Below are 19,405 nucleotides of genomic sequence, written 5' to 3'. Positions count from 1 at the left end.
TTAAGATCAAGGCTAGCACTTTACCACTTGAGCCACAGGGCCACTTCAGTTTTTCTGGCTGTTAATTGGAGGTAAGAGTGTCACAGATTTCCTGCTAAGGCTAGCTTTGAACTACCATACTCAGATCTTAGCTCCTGAGTAGCTAGGATTACAGACATCAGCTACTGGCTCCCAGCTAAAATGTTACTTATTTTAAGTTCTGTGATTTAGTTGAGGGAGTAGCATGAGTGTGTAGAAAGGTAACTTACAAATAATCTCCAAATAATTTCAGAGTTTCATTTTCATAATACTTATTGCAATGATTAATAACAGAAGCTCACAAAGTAACAGAATGATCCTTCATTTTCCCCTTCCTATAGGTATTATTGGAAGAAAATGAGTGAGATCCAAGTCTAAGACAATATGTACTTGAAATTATAAAAAATTATTTTGATGACACATAAACAACCAGATTACACAACATCATTTTCATTTTTTAAAGAAAGGAATGTCATACAGGTATATTTATTGGCAGGTTTTTTCATCTGAAAAACAAAGAAAAAAGTATCATAAAAAAGCTGATGGGAATCAGCAGCTATGTAAGTGTAATTGGAGAGTTTAAGACATGAATTTATTCAGGTAAAATAATTATTTGGGAAAGGTATCTGTTCACTGAGTTTATTCATCATTAATTTTATTCATGTATCACTTAATATATAAACACATACATGTGTGTGTGTGTGTGTGTGTGTGTGTGTGTGTGTGTGTGTGTGTGTGTGTGTGTGTGTGTGTATCAGCAGTATCCGTCCAGTGAACTGTTTGGTTAGGTAATTTCATGTTAAGTTCATCAAAAAGATGGACTTCCATAAACTTTAACAACCCTGCAACACCACTGCACATGCAAACTTAAGGGTTCACCATTGTAAGCCAGACCTGTGTTTTACCAAAGCATATACAAAGCGTATATAGTGTGTTATTTTTTCATTTAGGCTTGACACAAAATGTGTTTGTCCCTAGAAATAAATGATGGTATTATAACTACAATAATTTATTGTAAATCTTTACATTGAACACATGTTCAACATGAGTTGTTCGTTCTTTCTTTTTCATATTTTAATTTTAGGAAGTTGATTTGAGTTTTGATGTTGTGTTTGCCAGACAGGTACTCCACCACTGGAGTCACTACACCAATCCTTTTTGTTTAAGTTACTTTACTCATAGATTAGCAATTTTTGCACCTAGCCTAAAAAGCAGGGATCATAATTGCATTCCAATATCCCTACCTAGTAGGTGGATATGGGTGATACTTTCCTTCCTAGAATGTCTCAGAAGTGTGATCTTCTCAAATTCTACCACTTTAGTTAATAGTGTGTGATCCAGTTCTGCCTATCTGTAGAAGACAGAAATAAATGATTACCGGTAATTTGAGTTAATCATTGGCTAATATAGGTGATTTGATATTAAAATGTAGGGTAAGTTTAAAAGTATAATCACAGTAGTCATATTTTGCTAAGTAAATTTTGTTTCACATTAAAAACACATCTTAACCAGAATTAATGACTTATTTTGCTGTCTGTCAACTGGTATGTCATTTGGGAAACCTCATGTCTTCCATGCATGATAAAGGACTTTGAATGATCTGATGTACTGGCTCACATCTATAATCATGGTTAGCAATCAGAAATAAATAGATCACAATTTGAACATAGCCTAACCAAAAATTTAGGAAGTCCCAGCCTCAACAAACTAGTGAATCATGTTGAATCATGCCATTAATCTCAGTATCACAAGAGGCTAGGTTTCTGCCCAGTACCTGAGTCACTTAGGTAACTGGTTCACTTCGAGGCAGTCACCTCTTCTGATGCAGAAACTGGGCTAAGATTTAGCCAAAAGGAGGGAGGAGTCTGCCCCACCTTCCCAGAGTGGACCTCATAGAATGCAGTGAAAACATGCTTGCTTTCCTCCTCCAAATAGCTTGAGATGGCATGCTGCTGAGTGTACATTATTTGATTCCAGTGATCTGTGGTAGAGATGTAAGGAAACATTAAACTAAATTTCATATTTGCCCATTGAGCTACTCTTCCCAGCTTGTGAGTTCAATTCAGCAAGTGTTCATTATTTGAGAGTTGAGAATACTGGGGTAGGGGAGAGAGGGAGGTTTAGTGAAGGAGAGGAGAGATTGGTAGAGAGAGGGAGAGAGGAGAGATGGGGAGAGAAAAGAAAGGAAGGAAGGAATGAACAAACGAACAAAGGAACAAAGAAGGAAGGAAAGAAAGAAAGAAGGAAGGAAGGAAGGAAGGAAGGAAGGAAGAAAGGAAGGAAGGAAGGAAGAAATGATTGAGAATGAATGGTTTGGAGTCAGGAATTACATGGCAGAGGTACTACTTGTATTTGGTATTAGGTCTGCCCCAGGCCATGCAGACCCTATGCAGACACCTCCCCACTTCTTTGCTAAGTTTCCACCCTTTATGTGTTACCTAGTTATCTGGGACTCCTGAAGGCAGCCACCTCACCCCTCCCCCCCATTAAGTCACAACCTGGTCAGCTACTGGTCACACTTTCCATCTGACCAGAGGAGAGTCCCAGGCCCCGAGGTCACATCCAGATCCAATGTGGTCAGACTTTTCCCCAACCTGGGCATACCTCATCTGGTCTTTGGCTTAGATACGACTTGGCCCTAGGTTGGGTCACCAACACCCCCCCCCTTTTCTACATGCCTCTCCACCATGTATGGCATGGGCAGCAGTTCAGTAAATAAACTACTTTAGGGGCTGGGAAAGTGGCTCAGTGGTAGAGCACTTGCCTTGCATGCATGGGGCCCTGGGTTCGATTCCTCAGCACCAAATAAGCAAAAAGAAAAAAGCTGGAAGTGGCACTGTGGCTCAAGTGGTAGAGCTAACCTTGAGCTGAAGAGCTGAGGGACAGCGCCCAGGCCCAGAGTTCAGGCCCCACAACTGGACCAAAAATAAATCAATACATAAAAATAAACTAATTTACCTGACTGAATACCATGTGTTGTTTTCTTCATTGGCTACCTAATGAAACTTACCTAATTAATATACCTTACACTTCACAGTTTCTAGTTATGAATCCAAGGATATTTTTCTGACACATTTGAGTTCAGTATCTACAAAACATATGTACTAACTCATCATTTACCAGTATAAATCTGCCTGAAATCTTTTTTTTTTCAATTTTTTAAATTGTGAAAATAACGTACAGAGAAGTTACAATTACATGAGCAAGATAATGAGTACATTTCTTATGAAACATTGTTGCCTCCTCCTTTGTTTCCCCTTCCCATCCCTTCCCATCTCCCACCTCCCACGCCAAAATTGTAAAGTTCGTTTTTTGACATAATGTGTTGTACATCTCATTGTTGCAATGAGTCCACCTGTATCCTTATATGAAGAATTTGTATTTTCCCTTTCCCTCTACAAAGTGTACCAACATCTGAATCTTTAATAGCAGCATAATTAACCTTAAAGTTTATTTTGTTTGGTTTGCTTTCTTTTCTTTTTTTGCTTAAAGTAATCAAAGATTTGCTGGGCCAATCTGAAAAGATCTCTGCCTTCATACTTTCTAATCACCCTGGGCTATGTGATACCTGCTCAGATGATGGGATTTGAAATTCTGGAAAGCAGATGCACATCATAAGGCCCTATGGCTTTGGAATTTCCCACATTCTTTTTTAAATGTAATTGTTACTCAGGTGTGTACAGTGAGTTTACCATTTCACAAAACATGTAATGTGTACATTTTTCTTGTAGGCAATGCTATCCTTTCCTTAGCTTTCTCCCAGTTTCTGTTTTTTTGTTGTTGTTGTTTTTGATTGTTTTTGTTTTTGTGCCTGACTTGCAGCTTGAACTCAGAATTGGGTGCTGCCCTTGAGGTTTTGTAATCAAGGCTACTCTACCTCTGGAGCCCCGGTTCCCTTTATGGATTTTTGATTGTTAATTGGAGAGAAGGGTCTTACAGATTTTCTCACTGGAGCTGGCTTTGAACTGTGATCATCAGCCTCCTGAGTAGCTCGGATTATAGGCCTGAATTCCCAGTGTCCAGCTACTGAAGTGTTGGTTGCATGCTTCCCTGGTTGTGTTACAATTTTCCTCGACTCTTGCACTAATACTGAATATTGCCTGGCTCAAATCTGAACTGGTGGAAATGCTTGTATTTTGAGGAAGGCAGGAATAGGAAACTATAGGCTATAGGGACATATACGCTAATCAAATTATTTGGAACATGGCATAAAGACAAGTAAGTTTACTGCCAGTTGACTTTGTCCTGTCTTTACTGTTAATTCTGCATGGCCTGTGAATGAAGTCAGACATACCCAAATGGCCACTGGCAGAAAGAAGTTCACTCGTCCTGTTCTAAAAACAAAACAAAAAACAACCAAAAAGTACTACGTATGAGTGTAGCAATGTCCTCCAATTAGAGACCAGTCTGCCCTAGTTTATGAAAAAAATGTCTTTTGTTCAAGTGCTGCTACTTTTTCTAACTACAAATATAATTAAATCTGCAGTAGTCTGTAGAATTGTATACCACAGCTTTCATTTTAGTTCACAAGAAATTCAGACATTAGATGCTGGCAAAATTGATTAACTACTTGTAGAAAACTAAAGCTAGATCCTTATATATCACCCTGCACCAGAATCAATTCCAAATGGATCAAAGACGTCAGAGTCAAAGCAAACACTCTGAAAACATTACAGGATGGAATAGGAGAAACTCTAGGTCTCCTTGGCACAGGCCAAAATTTTCTTAATAGAGACCTGGAAACACAACAAATCAAAGAAAGGTTGGACAATTGGGATTGCATGAAATTGGAGAGCTTCTGCATGGCAAAGGATTTAGCTAGTAAGATCAATAGAAAGCCCACGGGTTGGGAGATCTTCACTAGCCATACAACAAACAAGGGTCTCATATCTAAAATATACCTGGAACTCAAAAAATTAAATCCCCCAACAACAGATCCTCAAAGAAACAACTGCCTCATAAATAAGTGGGCTAAAGACTTAAAGAGAAACTTCTCTGAAGAGGAAAGAAGCATGGCCAATAGACACATGAAGAAATGCTCAACCTCCCTAGCCAAAAAAGAAATGCAAATTCAAACAACATTGAGACACCACCTCACCCCAGTTAGAATGGCAAAAATCAAGAACTCTAAATAACAACAGATGCTGGAGGGAATGTGGAGAGAAGGGAACCTTACTGCATTGTTGGTGGGAGTGTAAACTTGTTCAACCACTTTGGAAAGTAGTATGGAGGTTCCTCAAAAGACTCCACATAGAGCTCCCCTATGACCCAGCAATCCCACTTTTGGGCATTTACCCAAATGTTTACAAACAAGATCACACTAAAGCTACCAGTACGACAATTTATTGCAGCATTATTTACCATGGTTAAGATATGGAACCAACCCAGATGCCCCTCAATAGATGAATGGATCAAGAAAGTGTGGTATATATACACAATGGAATTCTTTGCCTCCATCAGAAAGAATGACATTGCCCCATTTGTTAGGAAATGGAAAGACTTAGAAAAAAATTATATTAAGTGAAGTAAGCCAGGCCCAAAGAAATATAGGTCCCATGTTTTCCCTTTTTTGCAGTAACTAGTATATGTTTGAGTCAAGCAGAAAAGGTCAGATAATTTGATGTTAGGGAAATGAACCCTAAGATATGTATTCAAATGTTTTTTTTCTTTCATGCGATTTTTTTCTAACACATTTATTTATAAGATTATTTCTTTGTTGCTTTGCATGTCCCTCCCCCACGGCTTTACCCCTGCTTTCACTGTATTTGATGTTGGTAAAATTTGTATAGGGGAAGGGCAAAAACAAATCGTTTAAATAGGGATACAGGTGGACCCATTGCAACAATGATATATACAAGTTGTTATGTCGAAAATGAACTTTATAACTTTGGTTGGGGGGAGGATTAGGTGGGAGGATTGAGGGAGGATGGGAAGGGATGGTAAGGGGAAACAGAGGAGGCTACAATGCTTGATACGAAATGTTCTCATTATCTTGCCCATGTAGTTGTAATCCCTCTGTACTGTATTTTCACAATAAAAAAATTCAGACATTAAAATGCTTTTTTTTGTCAGTTGTGGGGCTTGAACTCAGGACCTGGACACTGTCTCTGAGATTCTGAGCTCAAGTTAGTTAGCACTCTATCAATTGAGCCACAAAGCCACATTTGCTTTTTCAGTAATTAATTGGAGATTAGAGTCTTATGGGGACTTTTCTTCCTGGGCTGTCTTTAAACTGTGATCCTCATATCTCAGAATCATGAGTAGCTGGGATTACAGGCATGAGACACTGGCTCCTGGCTTCAAATAGTCATTTTTAAAATGATGAACTGCTTGGTGCCTCTGGCTCACATATATAATCCTAGCTATAGGTAGGATTACAGGTATAAGAAACAAGAACTACGTGTGTTGTTTATGATGGTTTGTATTAGCATGTTTTAATACTGTTTGTTTCTTATACTACATTGCTCTTATTTTTATTTTCACCTAGGTGGGGGTTATAGGTGCTGCCAGTGTTGAACCTTCTTTGGTTGAGATGGAGCCATATGGAAGTTCTTGCCTAGTATGGCATGAAATTGAAGTCCTCCTGCTCTCAGCTCCCCATGGACATGAGATGATAGATGTATTCCATTACGCATAGCTAGGTTTTGGGAGCATTGAAGGTAAAACTACACTGGTCTGAAACTGATGTCCCAAATAGCTAGCTTTACAGGCAAAACCTTGTATTCCGTTTCACTTTGAAGAATTGTAGGTACATACTTAGAGAGTACAATGATAGCACACTACATGTTTAATATATTAAATAGTCAATATAATTAGTAGGTTTATCTCCTAAAACATTGAAGCTAATGAATTTGGTAACCTGACTCTGCTAGTTATTTTGGAATATACCATAAACATGAATAAACTGATAATGTGCAGTAGAAGATTGGAAGTTGATAGAGATCGAGACAAATTAGACTATATTTAGTAAATATATATTTATCTATTGCTGCTCTGAAGAACATTATCATATATTCACGATGACAATACCACCACATATCCATCATGACAATAATTTTCCTGCAGTGTAGAATGTTCCATTTCATAATCTGCCATCGTTTATCTTTTTTACATTCTCCTAATAAGTATGAATGTTTTCCAGTTTATTATAATGTTTTGAAATTATTATATGATGGATTAAAAAATTTGGAGAGTCTACTGAAATTATCTCATTTTGTCTGGTTTTGTGATGCTAAATCATTAAGAACACAGATTCCTGAAAGTTATGCTAGCAGACTATATCACTAAATTGTATTCTAAGTATATCTTATTATTGTATTTTGATATAGGTTTTTACTGTTGCTGTTTTATGATATAGAATGTTATGAAGCTGGACTGAAACTTGCAACCCCACTGCCGCCAGTAACAGTTTTATCACCAGGTTCTGGAGGCTCATAATTAGAACTCTAGCTAATCAGGAGGTTGAGACCTGAGATTTAGTTCAGACAGCCTGAGCAGGAAATTTTATGAGTCTCTCCTCTCCAGTTCACTACAGAAAACTTGCAGTGGAACTGTGGCACAATTGTTAGAGCACTACACTCAAGGGAATGATGCTCGGGAATGTCATATAGCCCTTGAGTTCAAGTCCTAAAACACACATATGCACAAACACACATTCACATACATTCACACACCCTCCCACACACATGTACACACACAGATTCGCAGGCAATGTTATATCTTAAATTCTTATCCGGAGATTAGACAACAGCCCACTTATTTGTGAAAGTTTTTCCTGATTATTTTGAATGAGGAGGATAGTTCGTGGGACACAGATGACAAGACTTTAGTGAGGAATACTTTATAAACGACTAGCTTATAAAAAGGACAGGAAAATAGCTTTTATCTTTAAATCTTACATTCCTTCAACTATTGTATTTTGAATTATGAGAAGACAATGCAGCACCTCTTCCCTTCTCCCCCTCACCTCTGTCATAAGATATGAGAAAATTATCAAGAATAGTCTTTTATCTTACAAGAATGAACACCCATAAAAATGTCTGACTATAGGTGTAAGGTTTGTTTTTCAATACTTGTACGATTTTCCACATGACAGCACACACGGGCTTCAAGAGCAAACAGAAGATTAGGAAATAAAAACCTAACAATGTCCTAAGAAGTAGATGTCAAAAATACATCCAAGAATCAAATGGCAGGCTGAGAAGGCCCTGAGAGGCAAAATGATTTGTGAAGGATGAAAGGAATAGTGACAAATAAGGCATGGGTCTGACCTAGGAAGGGTTCCTTGTGGCTGAGATCATGCTGGCTTGTAGGCCTAGCTGAGGATGTTTGGATTTGATCATGTCCACATGTGTACAGAGTGATGTTGGAGGGGAGATTTCAGCCTCCAGGTTGTCTTTGGAATGTTCTTATGTGAGCAAGCAACTCTGATCATTGGGCTCTGAGAGATGACACTGCCTCCCTTACAATGGAATAGAATATGGAACTCTGAGAGACAGGCAACTGTAACCGACAGTCAGCTCAAGCCAGCTCACGTGGCCTGTAGCTCGGGAACAAGAAAGATGTTCCTGTGTTGTTTTCAAAGTTCAAGAGACTCAGGTCTCAGGCATGAGTGGTATGAGTGCTGCACTCGATGATACAGACATTGGATCAGTGCCAAACCATGAATCCAATGTCTCAGGCCTTTTTATAAAATAAACCAAGGGAATCACAAGGCAACTCAGGCCAGGTGTAAGTATGACAGGAAACCTATTTAATCTCATCCTAGCCTACAGTACAACCTTCTTCTTGTGTGCTTTTATATGTGTATACTGAGAAAAATTTACTATGCACTTTTCAATCCACTCTGTTACTCACTTTGAAGTGTACTCCATTTTCCATGTTTCAAAGATCCACTCTTTTTACCACCTCAGTGTGACAATGAGTCAGCCCAAAACCTGAATGTGCCTTATAATATATGCAGCTTGGATTCAGGCTTGTTGTAAATGTTGGCAATGGACCTGTTCCCTGCCTACCAGAAAGGTGATTTCTTCTGTGTTGGAAACTTCCTCCACCACTATAGAGAATTGGGAACAATGGAGCAGTTGCTGGATATTCTGTTTAAAAAATGAGTGTTCTTCTTTCAAACCCAGGGCTGATGATACCCCCCCCCCCGGCAGATTATTGGAATACTTGATACTTCTCTGAAACTGTTTCACTGAGGTCTTATCACAGGAAATTGGCTTGAGACAAAGAAGTGCACTCCAAGTTAATTCTTTAGGACTGGGCTGCCAGAATATTTCATTTGCCTCAGGAGCTAGTGGAGCCTTAGCAGTTTGCTTGCTGAGAGACTAGGATTAAAGAAATGAGTCAGCCCCACCCAAAGTCCACCCTCACCTAGGAAATCACTATCTTGTAGGCCTTTGAGGGAATATAGAAAGAAGCAAGGATGCAACTTGAATTTGGGGCCTGAGTGCTGTCCCATTCCTAGCACTCTACCATTTGAGCCCCAGTTCCAGGTCTGGCCTTGGACTGGTTACTTGAAGATAAGTGTCTTTAGAATTTTACAAACTAGACTGGGTTCAAACTGTGATCCTCAGATCTCACCCTCCTGATTAGTAGGATTAGAGGCATGAGCCATTGTGCACTTATTTGGACAGATGCATATAAACATCCTCACAGAATTTCCTTGAAATTGTATAGACATACCTCCACTTTTTGTCTGTCATGTTTACATTGCCATTTGGGACTTAGCCAGTCCCATGTGTGTCCTGTTAGTTCAGAAAAGGAGAAGCATAGAGTTAGCATCCTCCTCCCCTTCCATTGGTATAGATCCTTCTACTGTAACTGGGAGGAAGATGAAAAAGATGAAGAAGTAAGTGGATGTTGGCACAAAGATAAGTTCAGTCCTTGAAAACTGGGTATCTTTGAGGTTTCTGAATCAAAGTCAACTTTCTTCTTTGCACACCAGTTGTGATTTTTACCAGGGGGTTGAGGCTTGCCACTTCAGTGGATAGCAGATTACACAGTTGTGGATGTGTTTGTGGTTTTGGACTCTCATGGATGACAAGGAGGACTGTGTATAACAAGTCAGATTCAGTGGGGAAACAACTTTCTCTTCCTAGCACATGCAGAATTATAGAGGATTGTATTTGAGAAATTCCTAGAAGTGGGTTGTGAGGAACATCCTGCTTGCAGGAGTCTCTTCCCACTTCCCAAAATGCACGTCCTGCCAGAAAAATGCTTTAGTACAAGGCTCAGGATGGGGAGGGCGGGCTCTCATTTTCCTTATCACCAATATGCCCACAGCATGATTTGTTCCATCTTCCCTATGAGGATGCTCTTCTGCCCTGATGATTTCTATGACCACAAGAACCAAGAAACCCTGAAAGAACTTACACAGTATGTCAAGCTAAACATGCCCTCTTCAGACTTGCTCTTCTGCTTATATATTCTTCTGGAGCTTACAAATTCAGATGGAGGAATGCATGACCCATGAGACCAAGAAAAAGAGGGAGAAGTCCTTGTTTACATGCCTTAGAGCTGGTGAGTAGGAATGGAACCTGTGTCTCTAGAGATGTGCATGATTGGTCAAGAGCCTTTAGTACACCCTAGCTTGGCAAAATATCCTTTTATGGATATTCTTTAGATAATATCTGTTCTCCTTTTGAAAGAACTTGGAAGCAGCCACTCATTAGAAACACCCTAACTTGGGGGGGGTGTTCCAGGAAGATGGCGGAGGAGAAGCTGGAATCTAAGCAAGCTCTCCCATAGAAAGCAGTTTTAGAGTTCCAGTGAACAGTCTTAAGCCAGAGAATTACACCAAGTGTGCCATCACAGGACAGAGAGTTAGGCCAGAGAGGGGAAACCCAGGCAAGGAGACACTTCTGAGCTCTTGCCAGCAGCTGCCGCGGCAGCGGCAGCTGTGGAGGTGGCGGCGGGTGAGCACAGGAGCCATACCTGAGCCACAGAGAGTCTGGGATGAAGAAGCCAGACGCAGCAGGTGAGCGGATTCTACTCAACACCAGCAAGAACTGACAAGGAGTGGACATCTTCATCCTGCAGTTTGCAGACCAGAGACAACCCAGGAACCAAGACTCGGCATGAGTAGAAGCCTGACATCTTCACTCCTTCTCAGGGAGCAGAGGAGGGAAGGCCACCCCTACTCCCAGCACCAGAGATCTCCATCTTGGATACCGACAAAGCTCAGTGGAGCTGCTAGCTCCAACTCAGGCATTGGAAGAAATCTAGAGTCATTTAGCAGGTCACAAGAACCTAACTTGAACTGCCAGACTCAGCTCCACCCAGGGAAAAGTCACACAGCTCGGGCACCAGCCCTAGGAGTGACTTTCTTCACTGGGTAATCAGAGCCAGAGGCTGCCCCTTCCTCTAGCAGCCTCAACAATCAATTGAAATTCAGTAAACAGAAACCCTGAGAATGGCTCCAGGCTGGGCTCTGTGAGTTTTTCAAAAACTAGCCCCCGGGAAAAGCTACTGTCTGTTGAAAGGCCTCAACTCTACCCAGAACCTAGCCTCATCACTGCATCCCCCTCTTTTGTGATACTCGAAGTAGATCTGCCTCCAAATGAACTAACCTGGGAGGAGGATCGCCAAATCCTGGGTAAAGCAGAGCATTTGTCTGCCTGTTCGAACAAACTGACTTAAGAAACCAACCAAGCCACAGGACCACAAGCAGACCAGAGACTCCAACAAAAGGCTGGCTACAGACACAAGGGAGATACAGGATTTTTCCCACCCCTCCCAAAAAAAATCAAAGAACTTTTCTTCTTCTTCTTCTTCTTCTTCTCTTCTTCTTCTTCTTCTTCTTCTTCTTCTTCTTCTTCTTCTTCTTCTTCTTCTTCTTCTTCTTCTTCTTCTTCTTCTTCTTCTTCTTCTTCTTCTTCTTCTTCTTCTTTAAAAAAATTTTTTTTGGTACCTTATATAAATTTTTTTTTTCTTTTCCAAAACTTTTTTTAATCCTTAATTTTTGCCTTTTTTGAAAAAAAATTGTTTTCCAGAAATTTTTTTTCCTCTTATAATTTTTATTTTAGGGATACGTGAGTGTGCGTTTTTCTTTCTTTTTTTGTTTTCTTTCTCTCTTTTTTCTATTTTAATTATCTCTTTCTTTTTTGTTTACCTCCACTGAACTTCTCATCTTTTTTCTTCTTTTCTTATCCTTTTCACGTTCTCTTCTCTTTCGTTCTTCTTTATGTGACTTAATTCTTGTCCTGCACATCCTCAGATAAACCCTTAGTTGACTATTAGACCTTATCCCCCATTGTGTACACACTTAATCCAGAAATTTATCACTCAATTCAAAACCTCTAAGACTTAAATTCCTTAATAGCAGTACTACCTCTTTATACCTATATAATATTTTAAGCATTTTTATTTTTAGGTTTTTCACATCTCCTTTATGTCCCTCCCCTTCTCTCAATATATTCACCTTCTTCTCTAAATAGATAGTTATCGGATCTACATAATTTTATTAATTTTTACTTTTCTATTTCTTCTGGTCTCTTTTCTTTTCTCTTTCCCTTTCTTCTTTTTTTCTCCCTCTCTATTTTCATCCTACCCTACCTATTTCCTGCTTTGAGATTAGGACTTAGTAAACTCTCTCTGAGCCTCCCCACATCAATCTATTCCTAATTTTTATCCATATCTCTCCCTAACCCTAATAATTTCTGGTCTTCCAAATTCTTCTTTGCAGTTCGTAGCCCATTAATGTATAGTTGTTTGATGTTGAATAGATGTATCTGTTGAACTAGATTGTATCTGTAGACTATTGAGTGTACAAATTCAGACTTTGGTTGATGCTTGCCTTAAGATAGTGTTCTAGCACAAAACTGGTGCTATTTTCATCTCAAATGGGCAGAGTAAGCCGGAAAAACACAAAAAAATGGCAAATCCGGGTATCTCAATTCCCAATCTTGATAATCAGGGGACAGAACAGATAATGAATAATCCAGAGGACAATTTCTAAATAGCTCTACAAACACTGCTGGCAAACATGATAAAGGAAAAGATTGAAAACATAATAAAGGAAAAGATTGAAAACATAAAAAGGACTCTGTATGAGCGTGATAGGGAGACAGAGGAGGCAATCCAAAAGTTTATACAGGAATATCACAAGCATGAGGAAGCTACTCAAAAATTGATAAAGGATTTGCGTGAGCAGCTTGAGAATACTCAAAGAGAAAGGCAGGAATGGTGTGAGCAGGCTGAGAACACTCAAAGAGAACTACAGGACTCCCACGAACGGGAGGAAGCTAATCAAAGTGTAATGCAGGAATTGAGAGAGCAGGAAGAGAATACACAAAGATCACTAAAGGCATTCATGGAATCCATTAACAAAGAGCTGAAGGAAGTCAGGGAGACCACAAAGGGAATGCTGAATGGAGCCCAACAGAAGGAATGGGAGTACAAGGAAATCATAAGCAATCAACTAAGTGATTTGAGAATAAACACTGAACACCAAATTAAGGAAGTAAAGAACTTCATACAAGATCTAAAACAAAGCTTCAACAAAGAATTTGAAGCCATCAAAGCTGACCAATTAGAAGGAAAAGAGATAAAAAACAAAGTAGAAAGCTTTGACAGCAGGTTAGACCATGCAGAAGATCGAATCTCGGGGATTGAAAACAGCCTAGATATTATAGAGAAAGAACATACAACCATCCAAGACAAGTCCAATAAATATGACAGATCTATCCAACACTTGGAAGACACCATCAGAAGGCCTAATCTAAGGATAATGGGTGTAGAGGAGCACCTAGAAACAGAAGTTAATGGTCTAGGAAATTTGTTTAACAGGATCCTAGCAGAGAACTTCCCAAACATGCAAAAAGATAGGCCTATTCAGATACAAGAAGCTTTTTGAACTCCAAATAGAATAGGACATCCCACCGTCACATTATAATCCACACAGGAACAACTCAGACCATGGAAAAGATCCTTAAAGCTGTCAAGGAGAAAACATTAATCACCTATAAAGGGAAACCAATTAGAATCACCTCAGATTTCTCAGCAGAGACAATCAAAGCAAGAAGAGCCTGGAATGATGTATGCCATGCCCTAAAAACAAACAACTATCAACCAAGAATACTGTACCCAGCTAAACTCTCCTTCATAACTGAAGGCCAAATAAAAACCTTCCATAGCAAAGAAAAATGGAAACAATACATCACCACCAAACCAGCCCTACAAAAGATTCTTAAAGATGTCCTATACATAGAAAACCAACAAGACCACAATAAAGGCCAAGAAACTGCACCCAAACTGAGAATCCAAGAACGATAGGAAGAACCTAGTTTTTGCAGGCGCCAAGAAGGTGGATAACATGGCAGGAACCCCCAAATACCTCTCAGTCCTTTCTATCATCATTAACGGACTGAACTCTCCAATTAAACGACATAGACCAACTAATTGGATTAAAAAACAAGACCCTTCTATCTGCTACCTTCCGGAGTCACATCTTGCCCATAAAAACAAACACATTTTCAATGTTAAAGGCTGGAATAAAATCTACCAAGCAAATGGACCCCATAAACAGGCCGGAGTTGCAATCCTAATATCAGATAAAATAGACTTCAAATTAAAATTCGTGAGAAGAGATAAAGAAGGTCGCTACATACAAATTAAAGGATCTCTCCTTCAGGAGGATATTACAATTCTAATATCTATTCGACAAACAATGGAGCACCCAAATTTACCAAAGAAACACTACTTTCCCTCAAATGCCATATAGATCCAAAGACATTAATTGTTGGGGATTTTAACACACCACTCTCCCCACTAGACAGATCAACTGGGCAAAAACTCAACAGAGAAACCGCAGATCTAAACAGCTGCATAGATCAACTAGACTTAACAGACATTTACCGAACATTTCACCCAGCAGCATCAGAATACACGTTTTTCTCAGCAGCACATGGAATATTTTCCAAAATAGACCACATTTTAGGCCACAAAGCAAACCTGTCTAAATTCAGAAACATTGAAGTTATACCTTGCATTCTCTCTGACCACAAGGGAATAAAATTAGAACTCAACACCAAAAGCCACCAAAGAAAGTCCGGTATCACATGGAGGCTGAACAACACAATGCTGAACCACGAGTGGGTCATGGAAGAGATTAGAAAGGAAATTCAAATGTTCATGCTATTCAACAAAAATGAACATACAAACTACCAGCTCCTCTGGGACACAGCAAAGGCAGTACTCATAGGCAAGTTTATAGCTCTGAGCTCCTACATCAAAAATTGGAGAGATCTGAAACCAACAATTTAATGACACATCTAAACCTCCTTGAAAAAGAGCAGCAAGGTAAACTCAAATCCAGTAGACAGAAAGAAATAATTAAAATTAAATCAGAATTAAATGAATTAGAATCCACAAAAACTATAGAAAGTATCAACAAAACAAAGAGTTGGTTCTTCGAAAAACTTAACAAAATTGACAGACCCTTAGCACATCTTATAAGAAAAAGACGAGCACACACCCAAATAAATAAACTCAGAGATGAGTATGGAAACATCACCATGAGAACAACCAAGATTCAGAACATTATAAGGGAATACTTCTCAAAACTTTATGCTAATAAGTTTGAGAACTTGACAGAAATGGACCTTTTCTCTAGCAAATATTGACATGCCAAAACTAAACCAACATGAGTTAAACCAGCTTAACAGGCCCATATGAAGCATTGAAATAGAAACAGCAATAAGAGACCTTCCAGCTAAGAAAAGTCCAGGACCAGATGGTTTTACAACGGAATTCAACAAGGCTTTCAAAGCAGAGCTCACACGAATACTCCTTCAACTCGTCAATGAAATTGAAAAAGATTTCAAAAGATCCCCAAACCAGGCAGGGACTCATCAAAGAAAGAGAACTATAGACCCATTTCTTTGATGAACATTGATGCAAAATTTCTCAACAAATTTTGTCCAATCAACTTCAATAATTCATCCAAAAAATCATACACCACGAGCAAACAGGATTCATTTCAGGGATGGAAAGCTGGTTCAATATACGCAAATCAATTAATAATATTCATCACATCAACAGCAGCAAGAACAAGAACCACATGGTTATCTCAATAGATGCAAAAAAAGCATGCGACAAGATTCAACATCCTTTTGTGATGAAGATTTTGGAAAAATTAGGAATCCAGGGAACATTCCTCAATACAATAAAGGCTGTATATGACAAACCTACAGCCAGCATTATACTCAATTGTGAAAAACTAAAGCCATTTCCTCTTAACTCAGGAACAAGACAAGGATGCCCACTCTCTCCACTTCTCTTCAATCTAGTATTAGAATGCCTAGCTACAGCAATAAGACAAGATGCAGACATGAAGGGGATTCAAATAGGGAAAGAAGAAATAAAACTCTCCCTCTTTGCAGATGACATGATCTTGTATTTAAAGAATCCCATAGACTCCACTCCCTAATTATTCAAGCTGATTCAAAACTTTGGCAAAGTAGCAGGGTATAAAATTAACCCCCCAAAATCAATGGCTTTTCTGTATGCCAACAATCAGAACAGGGTGGCTGAAATTAGGAAAACAACTCCATTTGTAATAGCCCCTCAAAAAATAAAATACCTAGGAATTAACTGAACCCAAGAAGTGAAGGACCTTTATGATGAAAACTTAAAAATCTTGAAAAAGGAAATCAAAACAGAAAATAGCAAATGTCAAAACCTTCCATGCTCCTGGATTGGAATGATCAACTTTGTGAAAATGGCAATACTTCCCATGGCTATCTACAAATTCAACGTGATACCTATCAAAATTCCAATCCAAAAATTCATATGGAACAATAAAAGACCCCGAATAGCAAAAACGCTCCTCAACGGAAATAACACTGCTGGAGGAATATCAATACCAAATTTCAAACTCTAGTATAAAGCCATAGGAATAAAAACAGCTTGGTACTGACATAAGAACAGACTTCAGGACCAATGGAATAGAATTGAAAACCCAGAAATGAACCTACAGACCTATAGCCAACTAATCTTTGATAAGGGAGTTAAAATAATAGAATGGAATAAAGACAGCCTCTTCAGTAAACGTTGCTGGCAAAATTGATTAACTACTTGTAGAAAACCAAATCTAGATCTTTATATATCACCCTGCACCAGAATGAACTCCAAATGGATCAAAGACGTCAGAGTCAAAACAGACACTCTGAAAACATTACAGGATGGAATTGGAGAAACCCTAGGTTTCTTGCCTCAAGCCAATATTTTCTTAATAGAGACTCGGAAATACAAGAAATTAAGAAAGGTTGGACAAATGGGATGGCATGAAGTTGCAGAGCTTCTGCATGGCAAAGGACATAGCTTGCAAGATGAATAGAAAACCCACGGATTGGGAGAAGATCTTCACTAGCCATACAACGCACAAGGGTCTCATATCTAAAATATACTTGGAACTCAAAAAATTAAATCCCCCAACAACAAATCCTCAAAGAAATAAATGCCCAATAAATAAGTGGGCTAAAGACTTAAAGAGAAACTTCTCTGAAGAGGAAAGAAGGATGGCCAATAGACACATGAAGAAATGTTCAACCTCCCTAGCCATAAAATAAATGCAAATCAAAACAACATTAAGGTACCACCCCACTCTAGTTAGAATGGCAAAAATCAAGAACTCTAACAACAACAGATGCTGCAGGGAACGTGGACAGAAGGGAACCTTGCTTCATTGTTGGTAGGAGTGTTGAACTTGTTCAACCACTTTGGAAAGCAGTATGGAGGTTCCTCAAAAGACTTCACACAGATCTTCCGTATGACCCAGCAATCCCACTTTTGGGCATTTACCCAAATGTTTACAAACAAGACCACACTAAAGCTACCAGCACAACTATGTTTATTGCAGCACTATTTACCATAGCTAAGATATGGAAACGACCCAGATGCCCCTCAGTAGATGAATGGATCAAGGAAATGTGGTATATATACACAATGGAATTCTATGCCTCCATCAGAAAGGGTGAGTTTGCCCAATTTGTTAGGAAATGGAAAGGCTTGGACAAAATTATATTAAGTGAAGTAAGCCAGGCCCAAAGAAACATTGGTCCCATGGTTTTCCTTATTTGCAATATCTAGTATATGTATAAGTCAAGCGGAAAAGGTCAGATAACATGATGTTAGGAAAATGAGCCCTTCATTATGTATTTTTTTTGTTTATTTTATTTTATTTTATTTGAGAACATACTGTACAGAGGGGTTACAATTACATGGGCAGGATAATGCATATATTTCTTACCAAGCATTGCAGCCTCCTCCTTTGTTTACCTTTCATCTCCCTTCCCAGCCTCCCTCCTCCCCCCCCCACCCAATCATACCCCTCTCCTCCCCCACACCGACATTGTAAAGCTGGTTTTGACATGACATTTTTTTTAATTTAATTTAATTTTATTTGAGAACATACTGTACAGAGGGGCTACAATTACATGGGCAGGATAATGCATACATTTCTTACCAAGCATTGCAGCCTCCTCCTTTGTTTATCCTTCACCTCCCTTCCCAGCCTCCCCCCTCCCCCCACCCAATTATACCCCCCACCCCCCCACACCGACATTGTAAAGCTGGTTTTGACATGACATTTTGTACTTGTCATTGTTGCAACAGGTCCACCTGAATCCTTAAATGACTTGTGTTTTTAAATGTGTTTTTTCTTTCATGCATTTGTTTCTAACGCATTTATAAGATTATTTTTTTGTTGCTTTATTTGTCCCTCTCCCACAGTATAACCCCTGCTTTCACTATATTTGATGTCGGTATAATTTGTGGAGGAGATGGGGAAAAACAAGTCGTTTAAGGATACAGGTGGACCCGTTGCAACAATGAGAAGTACATGTTGTCATGTCGAAAACGAACTTTACAACTTTGGTGCGAGGGGGAGGGGAGGATTGAGTTGGGGAGCCGGGGGAGGCTTGGACGAGATGTGAAGGGTAAACAAAGGAGGAGGCTGCAATTCTTGATAAGTAATGTACTCATTATCTTGCCCATATAATTGTAACCCCTCTGTATGTTCACAAAAAATAAAAATTAAAATTAAAATTAAAAGAAAGAATTAAATTTTTAGGGGCTGGAAAGGTGACTCAGTGTTAGTTCGCTTGCCTTGCATGCATGAGGCCCTGGGTTGGGTTCCTCAGCACCACATAAGAAGAAATAAAAGACGGAAGTTGCACTGTGGCTCAAGTCGTAGGGTACTAGCCTTGAGCTGAATAGCTGAGCGACAGCACCCAGGCCCACAGTTCAGGCCCCATGACCAACCAAAAAAAAAAAAGAATGAAATGTTTAATTCCTTATTATATTAAGTCAGAACTATTGCTTACACATGAAACACATATTCCTGGATCAGAAAGGAATAAAGAAAGATCCCTACTCAATCATG

At 39.1% G+C, this 19,405-nt stretch overlaps 2 long non-coding RNA genes across 2 annotated transcripts in view; both read right to left on the bottom strand.

The window, feature by feature from the left end:
- Positions 1-502: 502 nt before the first annotated feature.
- LOC138815319 (uncharacterized) lies at positions 503-1,881 on the bottom strand. Its single transcript, XR_011368294.1, has 3 exons — positions 1,793-1,881; positions 1,263-1,369; positions 503-524 (listed from the first exon to the last, which is right to left on the bottom strand). It is a non-coding gene; the product is annotated as an uncharacterized lncRNA (long non-coding RNA).
- Positions 1,882-1,926: 45 nt separating this feature from the next.
- The window catches only part of LOC138815315 (uncharacterized), an 87,763-nt gene continuing 70,284 nt past the window's right edge, over positions 1,927-19,405 (bottom strand). The window contains exon 4 of the long non-coding RNA XR_011368286.1: positions 1,927-1,999. This is a non-coding gene — a long non-coding RNA (uncharacterized lncRNA). The remainder of the gene's footprint in view (positions 2,000-19,405) is intronic.

Source organism: Dipodomys merriami, unplaced genomic scaffold (genome assembly GCF_024711535.1).
Source record: "Dipodomys merriami isolate MVZ:Mamm:240054 unplaced genomic scaffold, mDipMer1.0.p SCAF_1086, whole genome shotgun sequence".
Classification (NCBI taxonomy): domain Eukaryota; kingdom Metazoa; phylum Chordata; class Mammalia; order Rodentia; family Heteromyidae; genus Dipodomys; species Dipodomys merriami.
The sequence above is the reverse complement of the archived record's forward strand: the minus strand, read 5'-3'. Positions and strand labels throughout refer to the sequence as shown.